This window comes from Enhydra lutris, unplaced genomic scaffold (genome assembly GCF_002288905.1).
Source record: "Enhydra lutris kenyoni isolate GAN:26980312 unplaced genomic scaffold, ASM228890v2 scaffoldscaffold23, whole genome shotgun sequence".
NCBI classification, from domain to species: domain Eukaryota; kingdom Metazoa; phylum Chordata; class Mammalia; order Carnivora; family Mustelidae; genus Enhydra; species Enhydra lutris.
Window position 1 is genome coordinate 8604711 of NW_019154107.1, and position 9108 is coordinate 8613818.

The window sequence follows — 9108 nt, forward strand, 5'->3', positions numbered from 1 at the left end:
TCATAAAATTTTTCATCCAGGTCAACATTAGAAGTAAATCAACAATTATAAGGAAAAAAGTTTTAATACTTTGAGATTTTGCTCGGAAATATGCTTAAATAATTTTAATTGGCATATAATTTATCCAAACATTTTAATAAGAAATAAAGAAAATTTCTTTTTTTTTTTTTGCTTTAGTTACTTTTATGCTAGCTCCCCCCTTTTGCTTTATGTGTTCTTATTGTCAGATAACTGCATTTATATTAATCACTTTATATAAATTAGTTTTGATTGAAAAACAGCTATAAATTTTTGAAAAGTTTTAGCATACAATATATTCGACATATACATGAAATATAAATACTATTTACAAAATTAACAAATGCATTTCCACCAACAGTGCCAGAGAAATGAGGACCTATTACCAACATGTAAACAATGATTTAAAAGGCAACTAACCTCTTTTTAGACAAGCCGAACTGCTTTTGTGGGGCGATGTCATTGTCTTTGAGAAGATGGCTGCCTCCTCAAAAGCAACAATGGAGAACTACAACCAGAGTGAAAGAAAAAATATAACCATCATGGCTGAATTCTGTATTCAGCAAGATTATCCTTCCAAACTGAGAGTGAAATAAGACACATTCACATAAACAAACCTGAGACAATTTGTCTCTTGACGATCTAATTCGCACTGCTACCGGAAGTTTTTCTGGCTGAAGGGAAGTAACACGTGATAGAAACCGGGAACCAATGAATTACTTGGAAAGAACACTGAGGGGAGGGCCAAGATGGCGCCCTCCATAAGTGGCAGTTGGTAATGGCAGTTTATTGGAATTTTAGCCTAAAAATTTATATAGCCTCAAAACCACTGCATTCTGTTGATTAAAGTGTCCTGAGTTTGACCCAGAATCCTAGAAAGAGCCATAAGTTTTATTTGTTGAAAGAAAAAAATGTCAAAAAATATGTAGACATGTTTTCACCTGCCTCGGACAGAAACCCAATAGAGGAACTTAATATGAATAATAAAAAATGTTCAATAAACACAGAAGTATGCACAAAACTAAGAAAAGAGAAAAAGAGATGGGAAATAGAAAATGAAGAGCACTTAAAGTTGATATTTTAAAGCAAACTATATTAATAGTAACTAAATGTAAAAAGACCTAAACATTCCAGTTAAAAGTGGAGATTTTCAGATTAGATTAGAAAAAAAACAACAAAAACTAAGTCCCAATTATAAGAAATTTTTGAAAAAATTTCCCCCAATTATTTGCTATTTACATGATGTACAACTTTTATATTTAAAAATATGGTTAGGTATAAAATACGGTATGAAAAAACATTTAACAAATAAAAGTAAGCATAAGAAAGCTCAAATAGGAACACTGATGCTAGTCAAAATAAACTTTAAGAATACAATTATAACTAGTAATAAGAAGGAATGTTTTATTTTGATTAAAATATCCATTTAACAGGCATACTACAAACCTAAATATTTGGGTGCCTTATAAAAGGACTTCAAATACATAAAACCTGTTGTTTTCATTTCCAGTTCTCTGCTAAATTCTTATTTTTTTTTTCTTTTTCGATATATGTGACATTTTAAATTACATATCTGGTAACTCTATTATATAGTTATCTGGGGTATCTATCTTTATCTGTTGTACCAGGTGGGTTTTTTTTTTTTTTATTTTCTCTATTTTTCTTAAAGATTTTATTTTTTAAGTAATCTCTACACCCAACATGGGGCTCTAACTCACAACTCTGAGATCAAGATTAGCACGCTCCACCAACTAAGCCAGCCAAGCACCCTTCAGTTGGGTTTCAGTCACATTTTTTTCTCATACTTTTCCTAGTCATTTGTACTTTTGTGTCAGAAATAATATATGAAAATTACAAAGATAATTCAAATTTAATTGTACCCCGGCTGATGAACTAAACAGCACAGCACTATCATTTCCAGACATCTTTAATCTAATCAGAGGCTCCAATAACTCAAAGTCAGGCTTTAGGACCTGATTAGAATTGGTTGATTTCAGGATCACTATAGCTTCCAAACCATAACCGTTAGTGTCGCATCCAAACCCTAAAAAATTGACAACCATTCCATCTCCTACCACACAAAGACAATGATTAGTGACTCCTGAACTTTGTTCTCCCTGCATTCTGGTGAACTTATGGAAAGGTAGTTTTGTTTATCGTCCAGTCTCTAAGTAAGTTCCTGGGACCTGCAGACCTCTCAAAATGCAAGACACTTAAAATGCTGAGTTCACATCTGTGGATGTTTACTCTGCAATATTTATTAGCCTTGCTAGTTTTCCAATCTCTCTCTCTTTCTCTCTGTTCTAGTTTCTCAGGTTCTAGTTTCTCAGGTTGTAGTCAGGGGAAAGACGGTCTGATGTCCCCAGTCTACCTTGATCAGAAAAGCTCCATAATACAAACGAGCACAATATTCAAACTACAGATCTTCATATACTGCTGACAGCTTGACCAGAGACTGTGATTTCTTTCATACAATTTCCTTGAATTCCTTCAGATTTTTGTTAAGTCCTAGCATTATGATTTTGTTTCATTAATATGTGCTAATACAGGAACCTCTGCTTACATCAATCTGTAAAGAGACCTTATTTACTTGATGCTATTTTTACTAAGTAGTAGATCTGTAACAATAGTAGATCAACTGCTAGTGAAGATCATGTACTCTAAAATAAATGGTTTATTTTATTAATTTTATATTAATTGGCTTTATGGATGAAAAGCTACAAACTATAGCATACCATAAAAAATATACTGTGTTTATGAAGGTATCTGCTACCAGCAATGGCAGAATAGCCTTTTTCAGCACTAGCAATGGCAGAATAGCCTTTTTCAGCACTACCATCATGCTGAGGAAATGTAGAAAAACTGGAAAAATTATCAAAGACATTTGTTTGAAGGCAGAATCTGAAGGGACAAGATCTGAAGAAGAATTTCTCAGGTGATAAGAATTGCTATTTTGTTTTTTTCCCCCTTGTTTTTCTATAAGTTTCAGAGATAAGTGAGTTAAATTCTCACACTGTGATTATTTATCTCTATCTCCTTCTATTTCTGTGACTTCCTGCATTGTAAAATGAGGCTATATTATCATATAAACATAAAGTTAGGATGTTCACATCTTTCTCTTGGACTTAGCCTCTTATTATATTGAAATAAGCCTATTTTTTCCTAATAATACTTTCTTCCTTTAAATCTACTCTGTCCAATATAAGAATAAAAAACTAACTTTTCTCTGCTTAACTGTCACATTGTACTTTTTTTCTATTCTTTTCCACAGGCCAATACAGTTCACTTTTAAGATTAATGCACTTTTTCTGAAGACCTTTAACTTCTAAAATGGAGTATTTAGTCTGTTTATGTTGATTTGACTCTTCCATATTATCCTTTCTTGTTTCTTCTTTAGGATATGCTGAGTAGAAAATAACCAAAAGAAAAAACTGAAACAAGAACAAGAACAAAAAAACCCATGCACTATAAAATTTTACAAAGAAAAAAATTTACAGAACTACAACACTAAACTTGAAAACTTTGGTACACCATCATAAAAAGTCAGAAAGGGCCCTGAATATGGGAAATCATTTGAAGGACCATTAGACACAAGTCTTAGTCAAAAATTGTGTCACGTTTTAATAGCAACTGAGATTTATATACATCCCTCTAATTATTTACAAGCTTGCTTGATTTAAATAGATGTCTTTTCAATTTTATGTCAGAAGTTATTTTAGGGGCACCTGGGTGGCTCAGTGGGTTAAGGCCTCTGCCTTCGGCTCGGGTCATGGTCTCAGGGTCCTGGGATCGGGCCCCGCATCGGGCTCTCTGCTCAGCGGGAAGCCTGCTTCCTCCTCTCTCTCTCTCTGCCTGCCTTTCTGACTACTTGTGGTCTCTATCAAATAAATAAATAAAATATTAAAAAAAGAAGCTATTTTAATTACAGTGAAATCAATATTTAAGATTCTCACTGCAGCAGATCATGTTGGGTTGCCACTGTTGCTGCCGACATCATGCAGGCTCCCCAGGTCTCAATGAGGTCGGGTGATGCTCCAGAATGGGAAATAAGCCAATTGGGGAGCAGACTGGATCCAGCTTCATTCAACATTACTACCAGTTATTTAATAATGACAGAATGCAACTAGGTGCCATTTATACTGAGGCATCATGCCTCAGGTGGGAAGGATAGCAATTCTAGGGGAAAGCTACCATTGTGGAGAGATTGTCTAGCCTTCTGTTCCAGAAAATCTAGCACAGCCTCATGGCACGGGATCATCAGCCCATGCTAGATAGCCGCATCATCACCAGGGTCATGGGCCAGCTCAAGGCTGATGAAGACCCCATGATGGGATTCCACCAGATATTCCTATTAAAGAACATGAAGGATGCTTGAGTTTGCACCAATGACATGTTCAGGTTTGCCCTGCACAACTTCAGCGGACCTCCTCTCCTCCCATCCAGGTACTCACACTGTTCCCCCCTCCATTCTCTTTCCTATACCACTCATACTCCTCCAGATGCTCCAAATATCATACACAAATGAGCAGCACTGTGCCAGGAGCAGGTGCAGTGTGCTGCTATTACTGAGGTACTGTGCATGATGTTTGGATGCTAGGCTAGTTGCACCTGGACATAAGTTTGTGTTGTACAAGCGCATGCCTTGGAAAGACTTAAATGACAGAAAAGGTTGTCTTTTTAAAAAATACACTGACAAGTTGCTCTAGTAACCCAAAGAAGTGAAGGAGAAAGCAGCTGACTCACTACTCACATACTGATTTGTTCAGATGTGTCAATGCCTCATGATACAACAAAACCATGAAAATGTTTTTAACAAACAAAACAAAATAAAATTCTCATAGATGGATACTTTAAGAGCATTATACTGAAATCAGTTTCCCCTACAGAAATCACCTCCAGGATGACAATCTATAAAGTGGGTTGCCTAATATATGTGGACCTTATTGTAGATAGTCCTACCAGACTATGAAGCAATTTCTCTAGATGAAAGTTAGCTTACTTCATTTAAGAATTTTTATATATCAGCAGACCAGACCCATTATTTTAACCACAATAATAATATGTTCAAGCTCACTCTTCACTACAACTCTAATATAATTAACTTTACTAAGCCTCCTTTCATTTTAAAGCCATTCTAGGATAGGAGCCTATTCATTTACAATATTAGCTTTATTAACATCTTTTTTAATTTAATAAATCTAGCTACGCAAGATTTGTTGATTCCATGGAGGCAATGCTGAGTTTTGTTTTGATCTTGACAATAAAGTACTACAATTTAATTTTATGTTAATTTCTATTTAAATATAGGACTAGTGGTATCACTACCCATCTAATAATAGATTTGGCTGCTTCCAAATAATATTTTTATGTTTTGACTTTTTTTTAATCCAAAGGATAACTATCTTACAATTCACTTGTTTCATCCAGAGGCTTTAAACACCACTACCATATTTTTAGTATAATATGATATTTATCAAGATTATAAAAAGCAAAAGATTTTTATTTCTCTTAACTATTAAAAATATGGAATGCACAGAAGTAGAGATTTTCATATGAGGCATGTGGAATTACTTTTATCTTACGTATCTACTGTAAGTAGCTTTTAAGTGAGGGGAGATATGGAAAGTTCAAAACTATGACAGTTTTAAAAATGAGTTCACGACTTATCCGAGTGCTATATTCAAAAGCCTTCAATACAAATGAGAGAAAACAACAAAAATAAAACAAATTAAAGAGCTAAGGTTTTAATATTTAAAAAAATATAGATATATATTGCAGTTACTAATAGGGGTTCATAAGTCCAATGATAAATATGAATGATATGCTAGCATTCCAAATCAGGCTCTGATAGTTCTGCTGGTATTGTATGTAATCAGTGATTTCCTTATTATCCTAAAGAGGCCGCTAGTATCATATCTTCTAGCAGAAAATGTAGGGAGTCATTAGAGTCTTTGAAAATACATGTGGACACAATTGGGTATAGGGGTTCTGCAGGTTTATGTATATGAAAAAAATAACTGGATTCCATGGAGGTGAAAGTATGGTCTAGTATCAGGAAACAAATGGTTAAAAAGAAAGTACAAATAACATTTAAGATGAAACTACTGGATGTATATTTATTAATTTATGATTTAATGGAGCTGCTAATTTGTGTTAGACTTGATGGAAGGAAAAGCAATGTATATATCTCTCACCAAAACAAGTTACAAAAATAGTACACAGAGTTCCTTTATCTTTAAAGGACAAAGGAATATTATCATATATAACCACACTGAATATTATCATCTTATATAACCACACTGCTATTACCAGAATCTGGGAACTATCACTGGTAGAGTACTACTAACTAATCTACCAAATTTAAGCAAGTATCACCAAATATCACATTAATGTACTTTTACTACTCTAGAATCTAATCCAGAATGACACACAGCATTTAACTGACATGTCTTCCAACCTGAGTCATGGCCTTGACAATTTTGAAGAGAGCTGGCCAATTATTTTGTTGAATTTTCAGTTTGGATTTGTGTGATGTTTCTTCATGATGAATTTCAGTTATACATATTTTGCCAAGAATGCTACAGAAATACAAGTGAATTCTTCTCACTACATCATGTCAAGGGGTTGGTTCTTGATGTTGATATGTCTTGTTACTGATGATATTAACCTTGATCACTTGGTTAAGCCGTCAGGTTTCTCTACTGTCAAGTTACTATTTTCACCTTCATAATTAAGATGTATCTTGAAGAGAGAATAATTATACACTACGAAAAAATCTTCATGAGGAATTGCAGTGTGTCATCAGTTCATACATGTTAAGTATATAAAAGTATTACTCCATGTAGAAATTACAATGAAAGCATGATGAAGTAATAAATTCTACTGAAAATACTAACTCTAAAATATAATTTTATTTTTCCTACCAACAAAATATTTTCCTTTAGAGAGATTGTCTATTGCTATTTCTTATACTTTTAGTACATCTGCAAAAGCAAAGAGAAACAGCTGAGTAGAGAAGTATAACGAACACTATGAGGCCTATAGCAGAATATCCTTCTCCCGGAGTATGCCGATCAAGAAAGCAACAGTGCCACCAGATCTCAGTGAAATCAGCGCAGCAAAAAATAGAGAAAAGGCTTGGCCCCCAAAGCCTTCTGTATATTGCAAGAAGATTCTGCTTAAATGCTTAAGTGCTAATTTTTTTGTTATTTTGAATAAAATAATTCTTATTAGAACTGTCCATAACAAGTCTCTCTCTTATCTCTCTCTCTCTGTCTCTCTCTCTCACACACACACACACACACACACACACAAACACATACACACACATCACATGTATTACACACAAGCAAAGCTCCAACGAAGCATTATTTACAAAAACAACAACAACAACAACAACAAAAACAGGGGGTGGGCTGGATTTGGTGAAGAAGGCCATAGTTGCCTGATCCCTGCTTGGACCACTCAGAGCAGGATTTCTGCACCTTGGCACGACTGATATTTGGGGCTGGATAATTCTTTGACTTGGGGGAGCTGCTCTGTGTATTGTAGCATGTTGAGCAACATTCCTGGCCTCTACACACTAGATGTCCATAGAGTTCCCGCACCCCAGTGATCACCCCAAATGTTTCCAGATGTTGCCAAACATCCCCTGGGGAACAAAATCCCTGGCAGTTGAGAACCACAGCCCTCCAGTCTCTTGGCCAGAAAAAGCAGACCTACTCTAATTTTTCATTGTTTTTTGTTTTTTTCTCACCACCTGCTGGCATTTCTGAGTTAAGAACTTCTCTTATACTCAGGTTGGGATATACAGAAGGTTAAAAAAAAAAGAAAAGAAAAAGAAACAAACAAACAAACAAACAAAAAACCCCAAGGGACTCAACTCTGACTCCTTTCTGGAATACCAAGGGCCCTAGCTGGGTCAGCTTTCTTTTCTCCACATTTCATAGCCTTCTGCTGTTTGTTTCATTTACCTTATCCAGGTTTTAGGTATAAGAAACAGGAGGATTAGAGTGAAATATTTTATATTCCCAGATATCTATTCTTAAAAGATGACTCTTGTCTGAGGATATAAGTATCATGCTTAGAAAGTGGTTTAAAGTTCATTAGGCAAGTATAATGAATTATGAAATTAACTTCTAGCTCCACTATTGAAAGGATGTAAAACCCTAGGTAGGACATATAGCCTCTGCTACTCAGTTTTTTCAGATACAGATTTATAGTTTTATTAATATACAACTCATGGTCGTATGTAATATAATCTCATTTAACTCATAAGACTTAAATGAGTTGCTACATATAAATAATAGGGCCTAGTGTTCATTAAATATCTAATATTATGTATTAGATATCATTAGTGTCATTTTTTAGTTATAATTATCTGGAAAAGCATTCACAAGTAAGTTTACAATGATCACACCGATGATTATTAATGTTCCATACTCACAGCCACCCATCCCAAGGTGAAAACAAGAATCATCAGAAAACAAATCTTTCAAAACTGGAAGAGAAGCACTTGGATCTGCACTAATTTAATGCATTATTTTAAAGGGTTGAAAAGTGGGGATGTTTGATATCTTAAGGTACTTCAAATCATGAAGAATTTAAATGCCAGAACTACAAGGGCTCCATCACAGTATTTTCCTTTAAGTAATTCTCCCCACTAAAAGATGGTAACAGAGAAAGGACTAGTGTCTCATTCAGGTGGTACCTACTCTCATTCTCTCTAGAACAACACTCGCCTCCTGTGCAAGGGCACACATTAATCTCTCTTCATGGAAGGACTTTTACCCCTTGTCAACCTGTAGAGGAGAGGTTCCTTCCATCCTTCAAAATTCACCGTATGTCATCTAAGGTTATAAAGCTAAACAGTAGAAAAAAGAAACCCACACACAATTCACACACCAGAAGGGAGAAAATGAAGCATTTAAGATAAAAAAAAGAACAACATAAAAGAACTAAGACCAAATATCTATAAACCAATAAGCAGAAATGGGATTAAAGTTCACATATTAGATAAAAATAACACTAGCAAATAGATGCTGTGTCAAATCGATTCATCTAAAATGACTTAAAAGCAAAAGTATGAAC

The 9108-nt window shown here is 34.6% G+C and overlaps 1 pseudogene; it reads left to right on the top strand.

Annotated features, from left to right (window-relative positions):
• The first annotated feature begins 4057 nt into the window (after positions 1–4057).
• On the top strand, positions 4058–4543 carry LOC111150367 (annotated as a pseudogene).
• Positions 4544–9108: the final 4565 nt, after the last annotated feature.